The sequence below is a fragment of the Salmo salar genome, chromosome ssa10 (genome assembly GCF_905237065.1).
Source record: "Salmo salar chromosome ssa10, Ssal_v3.1, whole genome shotgun sequence".
NCBI lineage: Eukaryota > Metazoa > Chordata > Actinopteri > Salmoniformes > Salmonidae > Salmo > Salmo salar.
This window is the reverse complement of record NC_059451.1, coordinates 30,625,746-30,650,607: the sequence shown is the minus strand read 5'-3', so window position 1 is coordinate 30,650,607 and position 24,862 is coordinate 30,625,746. Positions and strand designations below refer to the sequence as shown.

Here is a 24,862-nt window from a genome sequence, read left to right as displayed (position 1 = left end):
AGCTTGTAGCATCATACCTAAGACTCGAGGCTGTAATCGCTGCCTAAGGTGCTTCAACAAAGTACTGAGTAAAGGGTCTGAATACTTATGTAAATTGTGATATCAGTTTATTTTTTTAAATATATTTGCAAATATGTCTAAAAACCTGTCATTGCTTTGCCATTATGGGGTATTGTGTGTAAAGCAATTAAATCCATTTTAGAATAAGGCTGTAACGCAACAAAATGTGGAAAAAGTGAAGGGTTCTGAATACTTTCAGAATGCACTGTACGTTGAGTCAGTCTGCACATTTAAAGTTGGTTTGGCGTTTAAAACTAGTTATGGTACAAATGTTTACCATGTTAAGCCCCCATGCAGTCTTTCTAATTGTATTTTTAAATCGCTGCATGTCCAATACATCACTGTGGTCTATTTCATTCAAACAAATGTATTTCCCTGAGCCTCTTTTTGACCTTGAAATGCTCAGTCTGTGGGCATGTTGATACAAATTGTAATATATTTACACGCAAAGCCCTGAGTGGCGGAGAGGATCGTCTAGATCAGGGGTAAGTAACTAGATTCAGCCGCGGGCTGATTTTTGTGGGAGCGGATAGTCTGTTCCACAGCCCCCTGATGTCACAACTGCACTGAAACAGGTGGGCTCCAGACCCTCAGTCAGACAGCTCTTGATGCTGGTCAGACCTGAGGAACCTGCCCCAATCACACACACACAGACATACCGTCCGTCTGCAGAGGGTGGGAGACATAGGACAACACTATAGAAGGCAGATGACAGACACTCTAGTTCAGTTTCCACTGAGCCTACAGAGACACAATTGCATCACCACACAGATCCGTTATCGTTCCTCTGTATGAACTGCCAGCTTAAACCAACAACTGTCCAACTCACTCTACCAACAGAATCACACCTCAGAAAATGTAGATAATTTCATAACCCTGAAATAACAATGCAAACTAATCTAAAATCAGTTGGCTGTCACCCATAGATTGTACTCAGCTGGTCCAGTGAGTGGATCAAGAAACCTGTGTCTTGCCTGTATATACTACCTGTTTATTACCTGTGCTAGCTGGTGTGGAAAACTTCTAAACTCCCAGAACCCAGGTTTTTGTGTAACCTCAGTCTGTAATGTTGTCTGCGTGAGTGAGAAGGACTTTGCTCCCTGTTAACTGGAACTCTGTCAGATGCAGGTCATAGTTTGGTACCCCACAGATAGCCCTTATCATGACTCCAATTCTATTGCATTACATTGGGTCATTAGACATCCCCTGCAGCCTTGTGAGTGAAATGTCCCGACACAAATGTGCCTCGCACACGACACAGTTTTGGAAACATTTGCAACTTAACTTTTCATATGAACGAGAAAGATTCTTGCTGGTATGAAAGTTAAGATACGAAGGTTTCCAAAACCGTATCGCAAGCGTATTATTGATGTTTTCTAAACGTTAAAACACAGCTACGGGAATGAAGTTCACATGGAGCCAGCTGGTCCATACCTTCAGCTGAGAACCGAAAGGGAGGCTGGCTGAGCCAGTGTGCTTGTGGTGCTCCCCCCAATTTTCCCCATGTTAGATTTCAGGATGCATTCTTGGAATAACTGGATCTGTAATCTGTAGTGAGTCAAACTTTCTAATTCCTTGAGGATTTTAACTTTTCCCTAAGAGGCCTGTCCTGCACACAGACTCTGACCAGCATATTAGCAGAGTAAAGAAACTTCACAAATCAGGAAGTGAACAAAAAGCAGAGTAGGGGAGTGTCCTATAGGTCAGTGGTTCTCAAACCTCTCCTCAGGGACCCTCAGACATTTCACAATTTTGTTGTAACTCTGAACTTGCTCACCTAATTCAACGGCTTGATGATTAGTTGACAAGTTGAATCACGTGTGCTAGCTTTGGAATAGATCAAATACACAGAACAGCTGGCGATCCCCGAGGAGAGGTTTGAGAACCACTGCTATAGGCTAACCCTTTTCTGACATACTTAAATAACCCTGAGGGTTGTTACTAGCCTACAGAACTCAATTTCATCTACCTATGGGAAGAACCTGAAACTCAAACATGATGAACTCATCTCACCATCCACCATGTTACCTTCAACTTGTTTTGACAGAATCCTCTTGAAGGGGTGGACATGTAAGATAAAGTGCAGACCAGAATACTGACAGCAGGGAATAACGTATTTATAAATGTTTCTTTTCACACAGAAACCATCAACAAAACACCAAATGATGGAATTTCTTAGAGTTCCAGACACTTGTAGAATCTATGCCAAGGTGCATTGAAGCTGTTCTGGCTCGTGGTGGCCCAACTCCCTATTAATACACTTTATGTTGGTGTTTCCTTTATTTTGTCAGTTACCTGCATGTTTAGTGTGAATATTTCTGAAGTACATGTCACCTGTCTGGTCTTGAAGGGCTAGAACATGCATTCAAACTGGGTGAAGATGGCGCGGCGTGCCCTGGGCTGGTGATACTGTACTGGTAGGCGGTGACAGGACCCCACAGAACCCTCTTGAACAGTGAAGAACAGCCAGGCCAGGCAAGGATGTTTGGCCGGCAGGGATGTTCTTGTCCCATCGCGCTCTAGCAACTCCTGTGGCAGGCCGGGTGCAATGCACGCTGACACGGTCACCAGGTGTACGGTGTTTCCTCCGTCACATTGGTGCAGCTGGCTTACGGGTTAAGAAGCATTGTGTCAAGATACAGTGCGGCTCAGCTGGGTTGTGTTTTGGAGGACGCACGGCTCTCAACCTTTGCCTCTCCCGAGTCCGTACGGGAGTTGCAGCGATGGGACAAGACTAACTACCAATGGGATACCAAAACAATAATGATATGTCTTTGTACTATTTGTGCCAACATGGCAACCATCATGATGGCCTGAACAAATCTGCAAATGTACTGTATATCTCGGTCTCTGGTCCCAGGCCTTAAAAAGCCCCCCAATGTCATCAATGCTCTCAAAGCAGGTGGGCTCCAGACCCTCTTCCAGACAGCTCTTGATGCTGGTCAGACCTGAGCGACCCGCCCGATCACTGCTACTGTACACACACACACACACACACACGATGGAACGACAGACAGACAGACACAGATAGAGAGAGAGATGGTTATTATAGTTGGAAGTGCCATTGGAATAACTACACCCAATAGACTCAAGTTACAATATCACACTTACTTCTGTCCATGCATGCCATCACACCTGTCAACTTGGAGAGAGACTGAGCAACCCTGACCTGCACAGGCAGGAGAGGGTCTTGGCCAGACCAGATCCTCTGATTAGTTAGTGGGGAGTGCAATGTCTCTGGGGGATGGTCACAAAGAATGTCTAGCTAGGAGCCAAAGTTTCGGACTTATTGACTATAGGCCGTGGTGGGGGGATGGGCAGTGGAGTGAGGTGTGAGATTGTAAACCCTATTTTAACCCTGCAGGAGTGGCTCTGTTTACTGAGTAATTTACATTTCTCTGAAGGCACTGTTTCTTTAGAACTTCACTGGTTGGCTTTTCAATCCATACACCATTATCAATCTATGATTATCTTAGAGACCTAAAGATATGGTAGCATTATTGGACCACTTTAGTTGCTATGAACTATAGCGACCGTTTGCAGAACTACAATGCTGTCATGGGGCTCCCGAGTGGCGCAGCGGTCTAAGGCACTGCATCTCAGTGCTTGAAGCGTCACTACAGACACCCTGGTTCGATTCCAGGCTGTATCACAACCGGCCGTGATTGGGAGTCCCATAGGGCAACGAACAATTGACCCAGCGTCATCCGGGTTTGGCCAGTGTAGGCAGTCATTGTAAATAAAGGTTACATTTAAAATAAAATATAAAAATGGGACTGAGCTACAACACATCATCAACCATCTGGAAAACAAAAAGTCACGTTACTCACCAGGGAGAGGAGTGCAGGCATAGTCATAGTCAGCTGCAATCAGTGAAGTTACCATCACCACTTGTGTCCATAGCTGACATCCACCTCCTGTTCTTAGTCGAGCACATGCGCGATCAAAAGGAGATATCGAGACTACAGGCTCTTCGACCAGTCGTTCCCTGTCTTAATGCTAGCAAGGCCTTTTGGTGTTAAGTAGAATGTTGGTAGAGCTAAAATGCGGGCTACAGACGAAGGTGCTCCCACGTAAAGTAGTTTAGTCAGGGCCCTCATCTCTTCTAATTTCTCTCACCCAGCTGTCACTCAAAGTCGCATCCTTTGGGAAGTTGTGAACGCTGAGGAATGGGTGTTTTTGTTTGTTGTTGGAGCAAAAAGGGGCACTACAGTAACATCGGCGAGAGGATTTTGTCGCCATTATGCTAGCTTGCTAACTCTGCGCTGTTGCTAGCGACGGAACATAAATAAAGTGGCTTTGTTAAACTTCCGGTGTACAAACCCGGACGCGTGAAAGAAGCCTATTTTAACATGATCTACCGGTCAATTACCTAACTATACACTTTTTTTCTGAATATAGCTGTCATTGTTACTGTAGTCTGCACATTTTTTTTTACACCTTTCACAACCCCTGTTCCGATTTCGTTTTAAAATTAAATTTGCTTCCATTTAATAATAAAAAAGTTATGACAATAATTTATCTTATTTCTTATATTTTGGGGACGTGGTCCAATTCGTACAACTCAGCAGTGTGTTGTCTTGTCTAAATAAGTAAATAAATCCATCTGTGCTCCAATTTGCCCATGTTTCTGTAATATTCATATGTGAATACATACTGAATTATAATTGGATGCATTTTACCGCCGTATCCCACTTCTGACACCATGTCTTGTTTTGTACGCTTTGTACAAAATAATAAAACGCAGAACTACAGGATGTTTCTTAACATAACTCTTTATTAACTAGATACAACTACATGTTCGCCTATCTCCAACCACGATCAACTGACGATGCCCTAACCGTCTGGGTGGTCTTAACCAATCACTGCACAGTAGGATACGGCGGTAAAATGCATCCAATTATAATCCAGTATGTATTCACATATGAATATTATATGAATAATATTATTATTAGTTTCTTGGAGATCCTGAATGGCTTTGTGATAATATAGTCTCAACTCTGTGGTATTAAGCACATTCATTACTGTTTTAAAACACATCAAATTAATGTCACTTTACTTAAAGTGTCTATGCACACTCGTAATGGCATATGATATGGTTATGACACCCATCATTCCATTCAATGTAATAATGTGACAATAGTTTGGTAAATTATTTAACGCCCTGTATGTAGACACTTATGTAGCATGTAATAACATTTAATATAAGTTGTCTTGCAGGCTGTGTAATAGCAGTTGTTATCAACTGTCGCTATTAGAGCATATGACAACAGGATGAACAGTAATCTAAAAAGTCCCATAATAACTCGTTTTATGACATCTTATGCTTTTACTCATAACTATTAAAAACTATTTATGACAAATGTTGTAATGTGTTATATTGCTGTTATAAAGGCTTTATGAATGCATGAATAATGACACTTATAGTAAAGTGTTATTTAAACATGTATCAACCCCTACAAAGTAACTAATATGAAGTATCTGCTCGTCAATGAATAAGGAACACAGAGCTCCATGAACATAATTTTTTTTCTTCTTCAGTCTTTGATGTAATCAGTGTCTCAGGAAGATTCACAGTATAAATAACTTGCTTTTATGTTTTTCCATTGCTCTGGTTTGATCATTTTTCTTCAAAAGGACTAACACAAACATCTCTGTCAAGCATTCCAGTGGAAACAGGTTGAAATGAGCCCAAGGTAAAAACCCCAGAGCTTCTTGCCTCTCCTCCAACCCAACCCAGGTCTGGAATTTTGTGATTTTAAGGGCAAGGCCCTTGATTCTGTCAACATACTCAAGGCACTGTTCGTTCAGATAGGAGAGAAAGGCCAATGCCTGTTGCGCACCACGGCAGGTAGCCTAGCGGTTGAGCCAGTAACTGAAAGGTTGCTAGTTTGAATCCCAGAGCCGACTAGGTGACAAATCTGTTGATCTGCCCTTGAGAAAGGAACTTAACCCTGAGTGCTCCAGGGTTGCTGCGGCCACACTCTACGAGGGTGTCTCAAGGGGAGTGGGATATGCAAAAAACAAACATATGGGACACACTTTAAATGTGTATGGGACACTTTTAAATGGGTCTTTAGAGGCCATGCAATTCAATACTCTTTTAGACAAAAGCAATTTAGGTCATAAGAGTTCATATTAACAAAGGAAATAGAGGAACTAACAGTAACAATAGATAGCAATGAAAACTGTACCATAGAGGCACAGGATAAGTTAGAGGAAAAACTGGAGGAACTTATTTAAGAAAGAGCAAGTGTAATATATTATAAAAAAATAAAGCGAACTGGATGGAATATTGGGAAATATGCACCAAATCATTTTTTGATCTTCAACATTGAAATGCTACCAAAAATAATTTACTGAAACTTGTTAGAAATGACAGTCATCCATGATTCACCAAACAATATTTTGAAAGAGGAAGAAAAGTACTTTAAACATCCGTTTTCATTTCAGTTAACTGAAAGTAAAAGGTTGTCCACTATCTGCATATCTATTTATTACGGCCATCGAAATATGGCCATCCAGGGCTTAAAAACAAGAGTGTCATTGTACGTTGATGATTCATGTTGTTTTCTTTTAAATCCACAATTTGGATCCCGCCACAGCCTCAAATGATCTAGATCAGGTTTCTAACCTCTCTGGATTACAACCAAATTATGATAAGTGTACTATATTAAATATTGGATAACTAAAAAATATAGCCTTTACATTACCGTGTTGTTTACCAATAAAATGATCTGACGATGAAGTGGACATAATCGGTATTCATATCCCAAAATAAATAAATGATCTAACTTCAATACATTTTAATAGAAAGTTAGTAAAAATAGATAAGATCGTGCTACGATGGAAAGGAAAATACTTGTCTATTTATGGAAAAATCACCCTGATTTAACTCCTTAGTTATATCCCAGTTTACCTATTTGCTCATGGCCCTCTAACAACTTGTTTTTTAATTATATGACCAAAAAATATTCAAATTTCATTTGGAACGGCAAGGCATAAAAAATTAAACGGGCCTATTTAAAGTGCATTCAGAAAGTATTCAGACCCATTGACTTTTTCTACATTTTGTTACGTTACAGCCTTATTCTAAAATGTATTAAATCTTTTTTTTACCTCAATCTACACACAAAACACACAAAAATACAACAGTTCTACATTTTTGCAAATGTATTAAAAATAAAAACACTCATTTACATAAGTATTCAGACCCTTTGCCATGAGACTCGAAATTGAGCTCAGGTGCATCCGGTTTCCATTGATCATCCTTGAGATGGTTCTCCAACTTGATTGGACTCCACCTGTGGTAAATTCAATTGATTGGACATGATTTGGAAAAGGTACACACCTGTCTATATAAGGTCCCACAGTTGACAGTGCATGTCAGAGCAAAAACCAAGCAATGAGGTCGAAGGAATTGTCCGTATTGCTCCAAGACAGGATTGTGTCAGATCTGGGGAAGGTTACCAAAAAATGTATATAGCATTGAATGTCCCCAAGAACACAGTGGCCTCCATCATTCTTAAATGGAAGAAGTTTGGAACTACCGCCCGGCCAAACTGAGCAATTGGGGGAGAAGGCCCTTGGTCAGGGAGGTGACCAGGGACCTGATGGTCACTCTGACAGAGCTCCAGAGTTCCTCTGTGGAGATGGGAGAACCTTCCAGAAGGACAACCATCTCTGCAGCACTCCACCAATCAGGCCTATATGGTAGAATGGCCAGACGGAAGCCACTCTTCAGTAAAAGGCACATGACAGCCCGCTTGAGTTTGCCAAAAGGCACCTAAAGGACTCTCAGACCATGAGAAACATGATTCTCTGGTCTGATGAAACCAAGATTGAACTATTTGGCCTGAATGCCAAGCGTCACGTCTGGAGGAAACCTGGCACCTAGAAACCTGGGAGACTAGTCAGGATCGTGGGAAAGATGAACGGGGCAGAGTACAGAAAGATCCTTGATGAAAACCTGCTCCAGAGCACTCATGACCTCAGACTGGGGAGAAGAGTCCCGTTCCAACAGGACAACGGACCTAAGCACACAGTCAAAAGTTTGGACACAGCTACACCCTATTCCAGGGTTTTTCCGTATTTTTACTATTTTCTACATTGTAGAATAATAGTGAAGACATCAAAACTATGAAATAACACATATGGAATCATGTAGTAACCACAAAAGTGTAAAACATCCATATATATTTCATATTTTAGATTCTTCAAAGTATCCACCCTTTGCCTTGATGACAGCTTTGCACACTCTTAGCATTCTCTCAGTGCTTGAGGCGGTACTACAGACACATTGGTGCAGCTGGCTTCAGGGTTAAGCGAGCAGTGCGGCTTAGCAGGGTCGTGTTTCGGAGGACGCATAGCTCTCAACCTTTGTCTCTCCTGAGTCCGTAGGGGAGTTTCAGCGATGGGACAATTGGAAAAAGGGGTTTTGCTGTTTTTTACTCCTCTTGTTGTCTGAGGAAAAGTAAATGTGGACAGTTCTTCTACATCTTCAATGTGCGCTTCAGAATTTGATAAGAAAACACAGTGTTGCATCATAGATAATGGCACCGGAGGGGATGGCTGCCGTTTTACGGGCTCCTAACCAACTGTGCTATTTGTCTGTTTTTTAGCATTGTTTGTAACTTATTTTGTACATAATGTTGCTGCTACCATTTCTTATGACCGAAAGAGCTTCTGGATATCAGAACAGCGATTACTCATCTCAAACTGGACTAAGATTTCTTCTTTAATGAGTCCGACGCAAAGTATATACTGCTTCTCCGAGACCAGGCCCAAATCCCCGTCATTCGCGTGAAGACAGCAATACAGGGGGCGGAGATCGGGGTGCCTTGTGATAATTCGTCGACGAGTGGGTAACCCGCCTCCACCATCCGTTCTATTGGCCAACGTGCAATCACGGGAGTATAAACTAGATGATCTCCGTTTGAGACTATCCTACCAATGGGACAATAAAAACTGTAATATCTTATGTTTCACTGAGTTGGGGCTGAACGATGACATGGATAATATACAGTTAGCAGGGTATTCTATGCATCGGCAGGACAGAACAGCTACATCTGGTAAGACATGGACTACAGGAAAAGGAGGGCCGAACACGCCCCCGTTCACATCGACGGGCCTGTAGCGGAGCGGGTCGAGAGTTTCACATCACCAACAAACCATCACGGTCCAAACACACGAAGACAGCCGTGAAGAGGGCACGGCAACACCTTTTCCCCTCAGGAGACTGAAAACATTTTGGCAGGGGTCCCCAGATCCTCAAAATGTTATACAGCTGCACCATTGAGAGCATCCTGACCGGTTGCATCACCGCCTGGTATGGCAACTGCTCGGTATCCGATCGTAAGGTACTACAGAGGGTAGTGCGCACGGCCCAGTACATCACTCGGGCCAAGCTTCCTGCCATCCAGGAAGGCGGTGTCACAGGAAGGCCAAAAAAATTCTCAAAGACTCCAGCCACCCAAGTCATAGACTGTTCTCTCTGCTATCGCATGGCAAGCGGTACCGGAGCATCAAGTCTAGGTCCAAAAGGCTTCTTAACAGCTTTTTCCCCCAAGCCATAAGACTGCTGAACAATTAATCAAATGGCCACCCAGACTATTTACATTGACCCCCCCCCCCCCTCTGTTTTTACACTGCTGCTACTCGCTGTCTATTATCTATGCATAGTAACTTTACCCTTACCTACATGTACAAGTTCCTCGTATAAACCTGTACCCCCGCACATTGACTCGGTACTGGTACCCCCTGTATATAGCCTCGTTATTGTTATTTTATTGTATTACTTGTGACGACCCTCCCACTCTGTCTGCCGTATTCTCTCTCTTTGTTCTTGTTTCTTTATTAGGATGCCGGTGGGCGGAGTTGGAAGGGTCGTCAGCTAAATGGGAAACACCTGGGCTCGGGTGTGTCCCAGGATAAAGGCACCTCTTCCACAGTCATTGGGGAGACTCTCTCCACGTTTTCTCCCAGACAATCCGTTCAAAATCCCGGATGAGCCCCCACCTCGCTACCGCACCAAAGCAACGTGGAACAAGGAGTATCAAAATATATATTTATTAAATAAAGTAACTAAGTAATTAACAATGGTGTGTGTAATCAGTAATCAGTTGTATTAGTGAGTGTAGTTTTTGCATACCTGAATGTAATAATGCAGGGTGTTGAAAAGTGCCAGAACCAAAGCCACAACAACTAGAACACAACCAAAATCAACAAAGTGTCTGCGTGGAGAGAGTCTCCCCAATGACTGTGGAAGAGGTGCCTTTATCCTGGGACACACCCGAGCCCAGGTGTTTCCCATTTAGCTGACGACCCTTCCAACTCCGCCCACCGGCATCCTAATAAAGAAACAAGAACAAAGAGAGAGAATACGGCAGACAGAGTGGGAGGGTCGTCACACCCCCCCTCCCCCATAAAACCGGGAACCAACAAGGACCCCGGAACAACGTACCAGCCTCTGCGTCCCAAATTGACAAGGGGTTACGTGTTCACAGTTCCACCTGCCCCAACCAACCTCCTCCCCAGACCTCAGCAACCTTCACACAGGAAGCAACTTTTAAGAGGAAAGAAGAAAACAAGACCAGGAGGGAACAGACAGGAACGACAGAACATGACAACACCAAACAACGGTCAGTCATGTAAATATTCAGGAACAGGGCGCACGAGAGAGCGCATCAGCAATCACGTTATCAGTTCCCCGGATATGCCGCACCTCGAGATGGAAGGATTGTAAAAATAAACACCATCTCATTATCCTCTGATTAGGACACATCATGGACCTGAAAAAGGTGAGAGGGTTATGGTCGGTGTAGACCACAATAGGTACTACTCCCGACCCAACATACACTTCAAAGTGTTGTAGCGCCCAAATGAGTGCTAGCGCTTCTTTTTCAATGACCGAGTAGTTCAACTGATAACGGTTAAACTTTTTGGAAAATAAACTAACAGGCCTCTCAACCCCAGACTCATCTGCTTGCAGCAAAACCGCCCCTGCCCCCACATGACTAGCATCCACCTGCAAGGTAAATGACAAATCCACGCGAGGGGCAGCCAGCACCGGAGTTGAGGTAAGCAACCTCTTTGCATCTTCAAAAGCCTGTTGACAATGAGAAGACCATACGTAAACAGCCTTAGCTTTCAACAATTCTGTCAAGGGAGCGACCACAGTAGAAAAGTTCCTACAAAAGCCACGGTAGTAACCAATCATTCCCAAGAAACGCATAAGTTCCTTTTTTGTAGTTGGTGGTGGAAAAGCATCAATAGCTACCACTTTAGCCCGAACAGGACGCACTTGACCCTGCCCAACCACCTTTCCAAGGTATGTAACAGTTGCCTGAGCAAACTCACATTTAGCCAAATTGATCGTGAGGCGACCTGCAGCCAGACGTTCAAACAAGGCTTGAATACGGGACAGATGTTCCTCCCAGGTATCTGCATATATCACTACATCGTCCAGATAAACAGCGCACCCGGCCAGACCTGCAACAACCCTGTTCATAAGTCGCTGAAAAGTGGCAGGTGCATTACGCAGGCCGAAACTCATAACCGAATACGAATACAGACCAGAGGGTGTAATAAAGGCAGAGATTTCACGTGCCCTACTCGTTAGTGGCACCTGCCAATAGCCCTTTAACAGGTCAAATTTGCTCACAAACTTAGCTGCTCCGACTTGATCTACGCAGTCCTCCATCCGAGGAAGAGGAAATGAATCTGGCTTAGTAACAGCATTTACCCTATGGTAGTCTGTACAAAATCTGTTTGTTCCATCCGGTTTACTGACCAAGATACAGGGAGAAGCCCAACTGGAGAAAGAAGGCTCTGCTATCTTACTCTCCAGCATGTACCTGACCTCAGCATCCAGACAACGCAGTTTCTCTGCAGAAACTCTATAGAACCTCTGACGAATGGGGTCAGCATCTCCAATGTCAATATCATGTTCTATCAAGTTTGTACGTGTTGGTGTATCAGAAAACAACTCTGGAAATTTCCGAATCAGACCAACCATCTCTTTTCGCTCATCAACAGGTAGATGAGTAAGAAGGTCGTCCAAAAAATATCCAGTGTCTCTGAATTTTTCAATCTACCTGGCAATATGCAATCGTCAAGACCAGGAACATCTTCCTCGTCATGCACAGACCTAGCATGAGAAGAACCACAGGATATAACGGTATCAGCCAAAAGAACAGGTTTACCGTCCTCTGTAGACTCCCACTGTTCAGTCTCCGTTAAACGTGCATAATAGGGTTTTAACAAATTTACATGGCACAGTTGGTGTGCTTTTCTCCGTTCTGGAGTGGCAACTAGATAATTCTGCTCAGTGTACTGGCGCACCACTGTATATGGACCTTGAAACTTGGCTTGAAAAGGAGAACCAACAATTGGCAGCAGAGCAAGAACCTGGTCACCTGGACTAAAGTGACGAGGCTCAGTTCGACGATCAAATATGCCCTTCATCCTTTCCTGTGAAGATGATAGTTTTTCTTTCGCCATTTCACCAGCAGCGTACAAGCGTCGCCGGAAATCACACACATACGATAACACGGACTGAGGAGGCTCGGGAGACTTCCAATCATCCTGGAGAACAGATAAAAGTCCACGCACCCTATGTCCAAACACAAGGTCATTTGGACTGAAACCTGTGCTCTCCTGTGAAACCTCCCTAGCGGCTAACAGTAACCAAGGCAACCCCTCCTCCCACTCCTTATCCATCTCAGTACAATAAGCTCTCAACAAAGACTTTAGTGTTTGATGGAAACGTTCCAGTGCTCCTTGACTTTGCGCATGATAGGCGCTAGACAAATTGTGTTTAATATGGAGCTGTTGGAGAACCTGACCAAAGAGATTAGAGGTGAAATTTGATCCTTGATCACTCTGAATGACCTTAGGGATTCCAAACAGTGAGAAAAACTGAGTCAAAGCTTTTAACACAGACTTAGTCGTGATAGACCGGAGAGAATAGGCCGCAGGAAACCTAGTGGTCTGACACATCACAGTCAACAAATAATTACTACCTTTTTTAGAACGAGGCAGAGGACCAACACAATCAATAATCAGCTACTCAAAAGGTTGGCTGAGTACAGGAATAGGAAAGAGTGGTACCGGCTTAATAGCTTGATTAGGTTTACCAGTTAATTGACAGGTGTGACAAGTTTGATAAAATCAGAAACATCTCTCTTCAATCTAGGCCAAAAGAAATGTCTTAATATGCGATTGTAAGTTTTCCTCACACCCATATGTCCAGCAACGTCATTGTGAGAAGTGGTCAAAACCAACTCACGAAGCTTAACTGGTACCACAACCTGACTAATCGCCTCCCCCAGAAAACAACTACCATGAGACATCCACTTTCTCATCAGGACATCCTCTTGGAGAAAATATCCATGTGCGACATCTCCCAACTGTTCCACAGGCACAATTTGGTCACGCAACTTCTCTAATGTGGGGTCAGTCCGTTGCGCATCGATTAGATCGGAGCGGGGTACAGATAACGGGATAACAGGGAAAACAGTAAGAGACTTCTTTGTGGTATTTTCATTTACCGATGCAGTAACTAGGTCGCCATGGATCATAGAACGCGTCACTGCACACGCAGAGAACACCTCTGGGAAACTCCGCAGACTCTCATCAGGAATCCCTACAATTGACGGTGTAGTGGAAACCACTAGAGATGGAGACACAACAGGCCACACACGCTCACCAGCCAAGTTATTCCCAAGGATAACGTCAATACCCTCAATAGGCAATGAAGGACGCACCCCCACAACAACCTCACCTTTCACCAGTCCACAATCCAACATTAGTCTATGCAATGGAACTGACAGAGTGTTCAAACCTATTCCCCTAATTAGCACGCTATTCCCTGAATCAGTCTCAGCAGAGAAGGGTAACAGAGATTCCAACACAAATGATTCAGAGGCACCTGTGTCTCTTAGGATTTTCACTGGCACTAGGTTCTTACTTCCTAACAGAGACACAAAACCCTCCGTAATGAAAGGTAAATAGTCTGGATCAATATGGACTTTCACATGCCCCTGGGCATGAGACAATGTGTCAGGAGTGAATTGATGTGGAACAGGCGCAGCTAACGCCGTAGGCTTAGATTTAACAAAAGTACCTGTACTGAACTTATCCTTGGACCTAAGAACCGGACATTAGTTTTTCCAATGACCTGAGCTTTGACAGTAGTGACACTCTTGACCAAAGTCAGTTTTACCATGGGAGTCAGGCTCAACCCTAGTTGAATAAAACTCTGCCCGTGAACCAGAGTATCTCGGTGAGCGAGGTCCAAATCTCTCCGAACGTCTCCACTCACTCCGAATACGGGGCATGACAAAAACACTTTTGTGAGTCAAAACATATTCGTCTGCCAAAACCGCAGCTTCAGCGACAGTTTTAACTTTCCGTTCGTTAATGTACGTCACTATACGATCAGGGACTGTGTCCTTAAATTGCTCTAACATAATCAGCTCACACAGCCCTTGGAAAGTAATAACTGCAGAGGCGGAACACCAGCGATTAAACTGTGAAGATAATTCTCGCGCAAACTCAACATGAGTCTGCTTATCATCCCTTTTTAAAGTTCTAAATCGTTGGCGGTAAGCCTCAGGAACCAATTCGTAAATCTGTAACACCGCCGTTTTAACCTTATCATAACTGACACTGTTTGTCACGTCCTGACCAGTAGAGGGTGTAGTTGGGTCAGGACGTGGCAGAAGGGAGTGAGTGTTTTATTGTTTCATTTAATTTTGGCCGTGTGACTTCCAATCAAGCACAGCTGTAGAGGGTTGTGGTTGATTGGGAGTCACATATAAGTTGCCTACGTTTCCGTTGTGTGGGTGTGGGTAATTGTTCTTGTCACAGTTGTTGCACCTGACAGGACTGTGTTGGCTGTCAGTTTTGTTGTTTTGTGAATTGCATAGTGTTCGTGACATTAAAAATGACGAACCCTAACTCCGCCGCATTTTGGTCCACTTCTTCCGTAGACAGCCGTTACAGAATTACCCACCAAACCCGGACCAAGCGGCGGAAGAGGAAGGAGCAGCAGGAGTACAGAGTTATGGACGAATGGACTTGGAAACAGATCCTGGACGGAGAGGGACCATGGACTCAGGCTGGGGAATATCGCCTCCCGCAGTGGGAGATTGAAGCGGCGAGAGCGGAGAGGCGCTATTATGAGGAGAGAGAGCGCAACGAGCGCGAGAGGCAGCCCCAATAATTTTTTTTGGGGGGGGCACACGGGACAGTCGGTGGAGCTGAGGTCGGAACCAGAGCCAGTCGGGATGACATTGGAGGTGAGAGAGGGATATGAGACAGAGACTGTGACGGGATTAATGGGGAAATTAGGAGAGAGAGAGATGAGAGAGCTGCTAGTATGGTGCATTAAGTACGGCATTCGCCCTAATGAGCGTGTCGTGGGAATGATGTCACCTGAGGCAGCTCTCCATACTCGTCCTGAGGTGCGTGCTGGTTGTCTGGTAAAGACTGTGCCTGCGCCCAGAAACAGGCCTCCTGTATGTCTTCCCAGCCCTGCACGTCCTGTGCCTATGCCCAGAACCAAGCCTCCTGCATGTCTTCCTATCCTGGTCAAGCCCGTGCCTCCTCCACGGACCAGTCCTCCAGTGGATCTCCCTATCCTGGTCAAGCCCGTGTCTCCTCCACGGACCAGTCCTCCAGTGGATCTCCCTATCCTGGTCAAGCCCGTGTCTTCTCCACGGACCGGTCCTCCAGTGGGTCTCTCCACCCTGGTCTCTCCTGTGCCACCTCCTCAAACCAGGCCTCCAGCGGGCCTTCCCAGACTGGTGAGTCCAGGGCCTGCGCCCAGAGCCAGGCCTCCGTTATGTCTCCCCAGCCTGGTGAATCCTGAGTCGGAGCTGCCCGCCAGTCAACAGTCGTCGGAGCTGCCCGCCAGTCAACAGTCGTCGGAGCTGCCCGCCAGTCAACAGTCGTCGGAGCTGCCCGCCAGTCAACAGTCGTCGGAGCTGCCCGCCAGTCAACAGTCGTCGGAGCTGCCCGCCAGTCAACAGTCGTCGGAGCTGCCCGCCAGTCAACAGTCGTCGGAGCTGCCCGCCAGTCAACAGTCGTCGGAGCGGCCGGACTGCACTGAACTGCCGGAGTGGCCGGACTGCGCTGAACTGCCGGAGTGGCCGGACTGCCCTGTTCTGCCGGAGTGGCCGGACTGCCCTGTTCTGCCGGAGTGGCCGGACTGCCCTGTTCTGCCGGAGTGGCCGGACTGCCCTGTTCTGCCGGAGTGGCCGGACTGCCCTGTTCTGCCAGAGTGGCCGGACTGCCCTGTTCTGCCAGAGTGGCCAGACTGCCCTGTTCTGCCAGAGGTGCCCGCCTGCCCTGATCTGCCAGGGTGCCCGGCCTGTCAGGATCTGCCAGAGTGGTCCTCCTGCCCTCCGGTCCAGCCCGAGTGGTCCTCCTGCCCTCCGGCCCAGCCCGAGTGGTCCTCCTGCCCTCCGGCCCAGCCCGAGTGGTCCTCCTGCCCTCCGGCCCAGCCCGAGTGGCCCGCATGCCTTCCGGCCCAGCCCGAGTGGCCCGCATGTCTTCCGACCCAGCCAGAGTGGTCCGTCTGCCAGGGTCAGCCCGAGTGGCCCGTCTACCCGGCGCAGCGATCGGCGCCAACAGAGTGGGCGACGCCGAAGGTGGAGCGAGGTCCACGTCCTGCACCTGAGCCACCTCCAGGATAGGTGGGTTGGGGAGGGAGGGTGTAGCACAGTGCCGTCGGTGACGGCAGCCACCCTCCCTTCCCTCCCTTATTGTTTAGGTGTTCCTTTTGTTGGGGATTTTTTTTGGTGTGTTTTCCTTTTTTTAGGTGCATCCCGGGGTCTGCACCTTGAGGGGGGTACTGTCACGTCCTGACCAGTAGAAGGTGTAGTTGGGTCAGGACGTGGCAGAAGGGAGTGAGTGTTTTATTGTTTCATTTAATTTTGGCCGTGTGACTTCCAATCAAGCACAGCTGTAGAGGGTTGTGGATGATTGGGAGTCACACATAAGTTGCCTACGTTTCCGTTGTGTGGGTGTGGGTAATTGTTCTTGTCACAGTTGTTGCACCTGACAGGACTGTGTTGGCTGTCAGTTTTGTTGTTTTGTGAATTGCATAGTGTTCGTGACATTAAAAATGACGAACCCTAACTCCGCCGCATTTTGGTCCACTTCTTCCGTAGACAGCCGTTACACTGTTGGCTACACTAAGAGCTGAATATGCTTCCTGCACTTTACCAGTCAGCACACACTGCAACATTAAAGTTCGGTCAGAACCAGGCCAACTCCTAGCATCAGCAACACGCTCAAACAACGAAAAGAATGTCTCAGGGTCCCTTTCATTAAACTGAGGCAACAACCGTAAATTCCCAACAATGTCAAATGTGTCCGGGGCACGATCAAAAGAGGAACGATTCCTAAGTAAATCTGCGTCACCTTCCCAGAGCAAACTCTCCTGAGAGCTTTCCTTCCCTAACCAACTCTAGTCGCTCTTGTTGCAGCTTGATTTTAGCACGCTCCATATCCTGTTTAAATTCCAATTCCTTTTCATATTTTAACCGATCAGCACGCTCCAAATCCTGTTTAAATTCCAATTCCTTTTCATATTTTAACCGATCAGCACGCTCCAAATCCTGTTTAAATTCCAATTCCTTTTCATATTTTACACGATCGTGCCCTAGCTGTAACAGAAGCAGCTCTTTCTGCTGTTCAAAAAGAAGACCACTAGGACTAACCGATGGAGCGGTCATTGTAACATATCGGGGAGACGGCGAGTCCTCAGCAGAGGCTGCCCCAGTGGTAACATCAAGAATACCACTCTCCATCAGATTGGCATTCAATATTAACCTAATAGAATTTTTTAGACGTTTATCACTAATTTCAACTTTGTAGTGTTCAGCAACCTTCAACAGCTGTTCTTTAGTACATAAGTCTAACAGTTCCTCTGATGGAAAGCGAATGAACTTGTCTACATTAGATGCCATAGTCAGAGAGAGAAAAGAAAAAAATAATAATCTCACTCAACCCCTCTCTGAGCACACCAGACCACAACAAGAGAAATAACAATCACACTGGCACCACAGAAAGAGAGATGAGATATGGAGCTTCCCCAAAACCTACAATAACTCAACCCTAATCTTCATGCAGATTTGCAGTGGGTAATTATGCACTGTAGCCCGCTGGCAAGGAAGTAACCCCCCAGCACGCTGGTAGATTCCACCAAGCCACGGATGTGCCCCCGAGACAACTGCTCAGTCCACAGACACCACACAAAAATAACAAACATTAACAATGCCCAACATATTCCAAAATGAAACACGTCGCTAAGCCTATCAGGGGAAAAAGGCTATAGCTCCTGGTGGTAAGGTTCACTACCCTATCCAAATCTCCCACTGAGGTACACAGCTGATTGCACTCACGTCCTCAGACCAATGTCCCAACAGCAAGTAGAACAAGCGTTTCCAGGCTGGGCAGGGGCCTGGAAACTAACCAATGTACTCTCTCCAACACAGTACACGAACCAACCAAACAAAAGCAACCAGTACTGAGCACCAAACTCCAACTAACAAAATATACAAACAAAGTACCTACGGAATTTAACATACCTCCACATTTTCTCCCAAACACAATCCGTTCAAAATCCCGGATGAGCCCCCACTTGTTACGAACCGGCTCAGAGTTCGCAACAAAAGGGAGACAACGTGGAGACAAGGAGTATCAAAATATATATTTATTAAATAAAGTAACTAAGTAATTAACAATGTTGTGTGTAATCAGTAATCAGTAGTGTAAGTGAGTGTTTTGCATACCTGAATGTAATAATGCAGGGTGTTGAAGTGCCAAAGCAAATAACCAAAAAGCCACAAAAACTACACAACCAAAATCAACAAAGTGTCTGCGTGGAGAGAGTCTCCCCAATGACTGTGGAAGAGGTGCCTTTATCCTGGGACACACCCAAGCCCAGGTGTTTCCCATTTAGCTGACGACCCTTCCAACTCCGCCCACCGGCATCCTAATAAAGAAACAAGAACAAAGAGAGAGAATACGGCAGACAGAGTGGGAGGGTCGTCACATACTAAATAAAAGAAAGAAAAAATGTAATAAAAAGTAAATCTTTTCTTAACTCTATTTCTTGAACTGCATTGTTGGTTAAGGGCTTGTTAGTAAGCTTTTCATGGTAAGGTCTACACCGGTTGTATTCGGCGCATGTGACAAATACAATTTGATTTGATGTGTCTGTCTTCACTTGGAGCCTACTTCGGAGAAGAGAGACCAGTGACAAAGATGCAATCACGTGATAGCCATGTGAGTGAGAGGTGCTTTGGAGCAAGGCCATTGGCAGTTGGGAGAAGGGACTTATAATTATTATATTCAGCCCAAGGGCACAACAGCAAGGCATGGATTTTTTTAGGGGGCATTACAGCCACACAAGGGATGGCCACCGGGAAAATGCTAGGCTTACCCCTCCCAAAATCCTCCAGTCCCTTCTCACTCAAACCAGCACTGGTTGGTTCATTTCACCAGCCATGTGTCTATGGAACAATTATGATCAGTCAACTGAGTGACTCAAGTCAAGAGATGAGACCTATACTCAAGTGGATGAGACACAAACCCCAAACCTGATCACAACAATTACATATATAAACCCTGGATTACTGATGCTATGTATTGGCCATTGAGAGGTATTGAAGCAACTAGCATTCCCTAGTAGAAGTGGTCCTCCATAGGAATTAATACAATTCTTAGTATTTCGATTAAATGTTTCAAGGACAAAAATTACATGTATTTAACAATTTAGTTGTTTTAGCAGAGACAGTAACATTAGTAAAGAAAATACTTAAGGAAAAATCTTTTGATATATGTTTTCATTTTTAGCTCAAATAATATAATTGAAAAGTATGCATTAAGGTGTCTAGTAGAATAAAAACTTAAAATAAACTTAGAGCTTCATTTTTTACAATTGAGGAGTGCCAAGATGGCTGCGTTGTGGCTTCAATACAATGTCAGCCATCTAGGGTTTATAATGATTGGATCACACAGAGTTTTAAATTGTATTTATTGCTGTTTAAAATGTCAAACACAGATCTTTCTACACTGCAGCAATGCCTTTTTATAGATTTTTTATTTAACCTTTATTTAACTAGGCAAGTCAGTTAAGAACAAATTCTTATTTACAATGACGGACTACCCTGGCCAAACCCAGACGATGCTGGGCCAATTGTGCTCTGCCCTATGGGACTCCCAATCACAGCCGGATGTGATACTGCCTGGTTCACTAGGACATTGATTCGGTTGGACGTTGAACATGGAACAGAAAGAGGCTGGATATAGCCTACAAGAGTACAAACCAGAGGATAGAGGCTAAAAGTTAAGAAGGATGGTTTCATTTTATTTATTTTTATTTAACCTTTATTTAAGTAGGGAGTTCCATTGAGAGTGAGATCAAGGTCTCTTGTTCAAGGGAGCCCTGCATGACAAGATCAGCAGCAATTACACCAAAAAGTTACACAGATAATACAATCAAGCAGGAGCATAAGAAAACAAAACAATTTAATACAAAACACAATTATAAACTAGAGAAGGTAATTTCCTGAAGTAAATGTGTGTGCTTGCTAGTCTCTAAGTATTTATGGTTGTGGAATAGTAGTAGCAGTGGCAGTGATGGCAGTAGTAATGGTAGTAATAGGGTTTTCACAGGTTACGGGTTACATTTACATTTACATTTACGTCATTTAGCAGATGCTCTTATCCAGAGCGACTTACAAATTGGTGCATTCACCTTATGATATCCAGCGGAACAACCACTTTACAATAGTACATCTATATCTTATTTTTTTTTGGGGGGGGGGGCGCGTGTGTCCTCCGAAATATGATCCTGCCAAGCTGCACTGCTTCTTGACACAATGCTCGCTTAACCCGGAAGGCAGCAGCACCAATGTGGGGGAACACTGTACACCTGGCGACCTTGTCATCGTGCATTGCGCCCGGCCCACCACAGGAGTCACTAGTGCGCGAAGGGACAAGGACAACCCGGCCGGCTAAACCCTCCTCTAACCCGGACAATGCTGGGCCAATTCTGCCCCGAATCATGAGTCTCCCGGGCGGCTGTGACACAGCCTGGGATCGAACCAGGATCTGTAGTGACGCAGCTAGCACTGTGAGGCAGTGCCTTAGACCGCTGTGCCACTCAGGAGGCCCTCCCACAATCTTTTTATCATCAATTTATCTCAGCCAATCATAAGTCATTTGTGTAAGTGCTTGTTGAATGTCCTTTCCAATAAGCGTGCTGAAAGTCTGTTGTCAATTTGTTTACTGTGAAATTTTATCTGGTCAAACACCATTTTTTCCAACAGTTTACTAAGGGTTGGTAACAGGCTGATTGGTCGGCTATTTGAGCCAGTAAAGGGGGCTTTACTATTCTTGGGTAATGGAATTATTTTTGCTTCCCTCCAGGCATGAGGGCACACCCTTTCTGGTAGGCTTAAATTGAAGATATGGCAAATAGGAATGGCAAATTCGTCCACTATTATCCTCAGTAATTTTCCATCCAGGTTGTCAGACCCAGTGGCTTGTCATTGTTGACAGACAACAATAATTTTTTCACCTCTTCCACACCCACTTTACGGAATTCAAAATGCTTGTCTTTCATTATTTGGTCAGATATACTTGGATGTGTAGTGTCAGCTTTTGTTGCTGGCATGTCATGCCTAAGTTTGCTAATCTTGCCAATGAAAAAATCATTAAAGTAGTTGTCTATATAAGTGGGTTTTGTGATGAATGAGCCATCTAATTCAATGAATGATAGAGCCGAATTTGCCTTTTTGCCCAAAATGTAATTTAAGGTGCTCCAAAGCTTTTTACTATCATTCTTTATATCATTTATTTTTGTTTCTAGTATAGTTAAGCATACGCTGATTAAAACACCTGGTTTTCTGATAAATCTTTAGAATTATTAGGACATGTAATCTATGTAATGTGATCTTCCTGTCTGGGTTGGCGCCCCCCCTTGGGAGATCTTTGTGGGCTATACTTGGCCTTGTCTCAGGATGGTAAGTTGGTGGTTGAAGGTATCCCTCTAGTGGTGTGGGGGCTGTGCTTTGGCAAAGTGGGTGGGGTTATATCCTGCCTGTTTGGCCCTGTCCGGGGTTATCGTCGGACGGGACCACAGTGTCTCCCGACCCCTCCTGTCTCAGCCTCCAGTATTTATGCTGCAGTAGTTTATGTGTCGGGGGGCTAGGGTCAGTCTGTTATATCTGGAGTATTTTTCCGGTCTTATCCGGTGTCTTGTGTGAATTTAAGTATGATCTCTCTAATTCTTTCTTTCTCTCTTTCTACCTTTCTCTCTCTCAGAGGACCTGAGCCCTAGGACCATGCCTCAGGACTACCTGGCATGATGACTCCTTGTTGTCCCCAGTCCACCTGGCCGTGCTGCTGCTCCAGTTTCAACTGTTCTGCCTGCGCCTATGGAACCCTGACCTGTTCACCGGATGTGCTACCTGTGCCAGACCTGCTGTTTTCAACTCTCTAGAGACAGCAGGAGCGGTAGAGATACTATGAATGATCGGCTATGAACAGCCAACTGACATTTATTCCTGAGGTGCTGACCTGTTGCACCCTCGACAACCACTGTGATTATTATTATTTGACCCTGCAGGTCATCTATGAACATTTGAACATCTTGGCCATGTTCTGTTATACTCTCCACCTGGCACAGCCAGAAGAGGACTGGCCACCCCTCATAGCCTGGTTCCTCTCTAGGTTTCTTCCTAGGTTCTGGCCTTTCTAGGGAGTTTTTCCTAGCCCCCGTGCTTCTACACCTGCATTGCTTGCTGTTTGGGGTTTTAGGCTGGGTTTCTGTACAGCACTTTGAGACATCAGCTGATGTAAGAAGGGATTTATAAATACATTTGATTTGTAAACACCTTAATCGGCGTTTCAACTGTGTATTTGTTCTGCGCATGTGCCAGCACCGGTAGTACACACCTCCCTCTTTAGCGCGAGTAAAGTTAGTTCGCATCAACTGAATGTATGCATCTTAGAAGTAGTTTTCACATACAAACTTTATATGTCCGAATTTAGAATCAAATATGCTTCCCAAAAATAACATGGTCACTGTAGAACATTTCCGATTGGTGATTTTCTGTATTTATGGTGTGTGATTTCAGATGTGTCCATGTGAATAGAATGATTAGGGAAATTTTTCTTCTTGCAAAGCATGTAACCATTTTAATCTAACTATGATATTAATATGTGTAACAGGCGTCATATAAAGGGGACCAAGGCGCAGCGTGTTGAGTGTTCGTCTTGAAGTTTAATGAAAATCGAACACTTTACAAAATAAACAAAATGACAGCCGACAGTTCTGTCAGGTACTTAAATGAAACAGAAAGCAACTACCCACGAAAACCAAGGGGAAAAAAGGCTGCCCAAGTATGGCTTCCAATCAGAGACAACGATAGACAGCTGCCTCTGATTGGAAACCATACCCGGCCAAAACATAGAAAAACAAAACATAGAATGCCCACCCACCTATCACCCCCTGACCTAACTAAACAGAGAAAACACAGCTCTCCTAGGTCAGAGCGTGACAATATGACTATCCACAATAAATCTCATTATTGTGTGCATGTAGCTTTAGTCATTGACTCTCTAATGTAAATTATGCACATTTTAAAATGTCCCCTTTTTAGTGGTTATAGATCAAAAAGTATATATCGTATCAAGAAGCTGTTCGCAATCAACCATTTCAATGGTGGTTTGGAAGCACACCTAATTAGTGTTTTTTTGTAAGACAATGAAAGTAGTATGTTAGGTCAGACAGAACTTGCTCCACAGTGGAGGAAATAGAGTATTAGTGTTGATCCTAGATCTGTTCCTATAGACTACTTCTACTCATTGCCCCCCAGTAGTACTGAGAATCAGTCCAGTAGGTGAGTTGGGTACTGTAGTAGGTCCTGTAGAGCTGAGGTCAGATTACACTGGGAGAGGACCACAGCTAGCATCACAGCTCCCCCAGACAGGGTGATCAGCCAGGGAGACAGGCGGGCCCAGGGCCTGGGATACCAGCCTGGAATAGAATAGAAGGTGATATTCTATTGATCCCAAAGTGGATATTGGTATGAATGACTTCTAGACTACCTACCTGGTCCTAAAGGGCTGGGCCACTCGCTCCAATTGAGTGAGGATAGCTTGTCGGGCCCCATCCCACTGTCCTGGCCCTCAGACGGTACTGGTACGGAGTGCAGGGCCCCAGCAGCACACACAGACCAACACCAGGCTCCCTCAGCAGCAACCCTAGGAGGTTGGGACGAACCCCCACCTGCTCAGCCAGGGAGTCCATGTATGGCATATAATCCATCTGGAGAGGATTACGCTCTGAACAGGCAAACCTGGAGGGAGAGGAAGGGGCGACATTCACAGGTGCTTGTATAGTGCTTATAAATCATTATTAAATACTTTGTTACCTGTTAGTGAACTATTTGTGTTAATGTAATATCACATGGCTATTGTCCCACCTGTGGTGCACGGTACTGGTGTCTTTCTCTATGTCCTGCAGCATAGCTTCTTCAAATGGCAGTGTTAGTAACCCTGGGGGGGGGGACAACAACATATAATCACACATTAATATTGACACAAACCTTAAAGCTTTAATCACTCGCATTCAAATACACTAGGCTACCAAACAAATTGACACAGAGCACCGGGACGAATCAGGAAAAGGAGAGTTAGTGAGTTAGTGAGCAGTGTTGGGGAGTAGTGAAGTACATGTAGTTCAACTAGTTGTTTAACTACATTTTGCAGTAGCTTG

General features: G+C 44.9%; 1 long non-coding RNA gene across 1 annotated transcript; it reads right to left on the bottom strand.

Annotated features, from left to right (window-relative positions):
* Nucleotides 1–2,160: 2,160 nt before the first annotated feature.
* On the bottom strand, nt 2,161–4,860 carry LOC106613966 (uncharacterized). Its single transcript, XR_001330581.2, has 2 exons — nt 3,891–4,860; nt 2,161–3,034 (listed from the first exon to the last, which is right to left on the bottom strand). It is a non-coding gene; the product is annotated as an uncharacterized lncRNA (long non-coding RNA).
* Between the last annotated feature and the right edge of the window lie 20,002 nt (nt 4,861–24,862).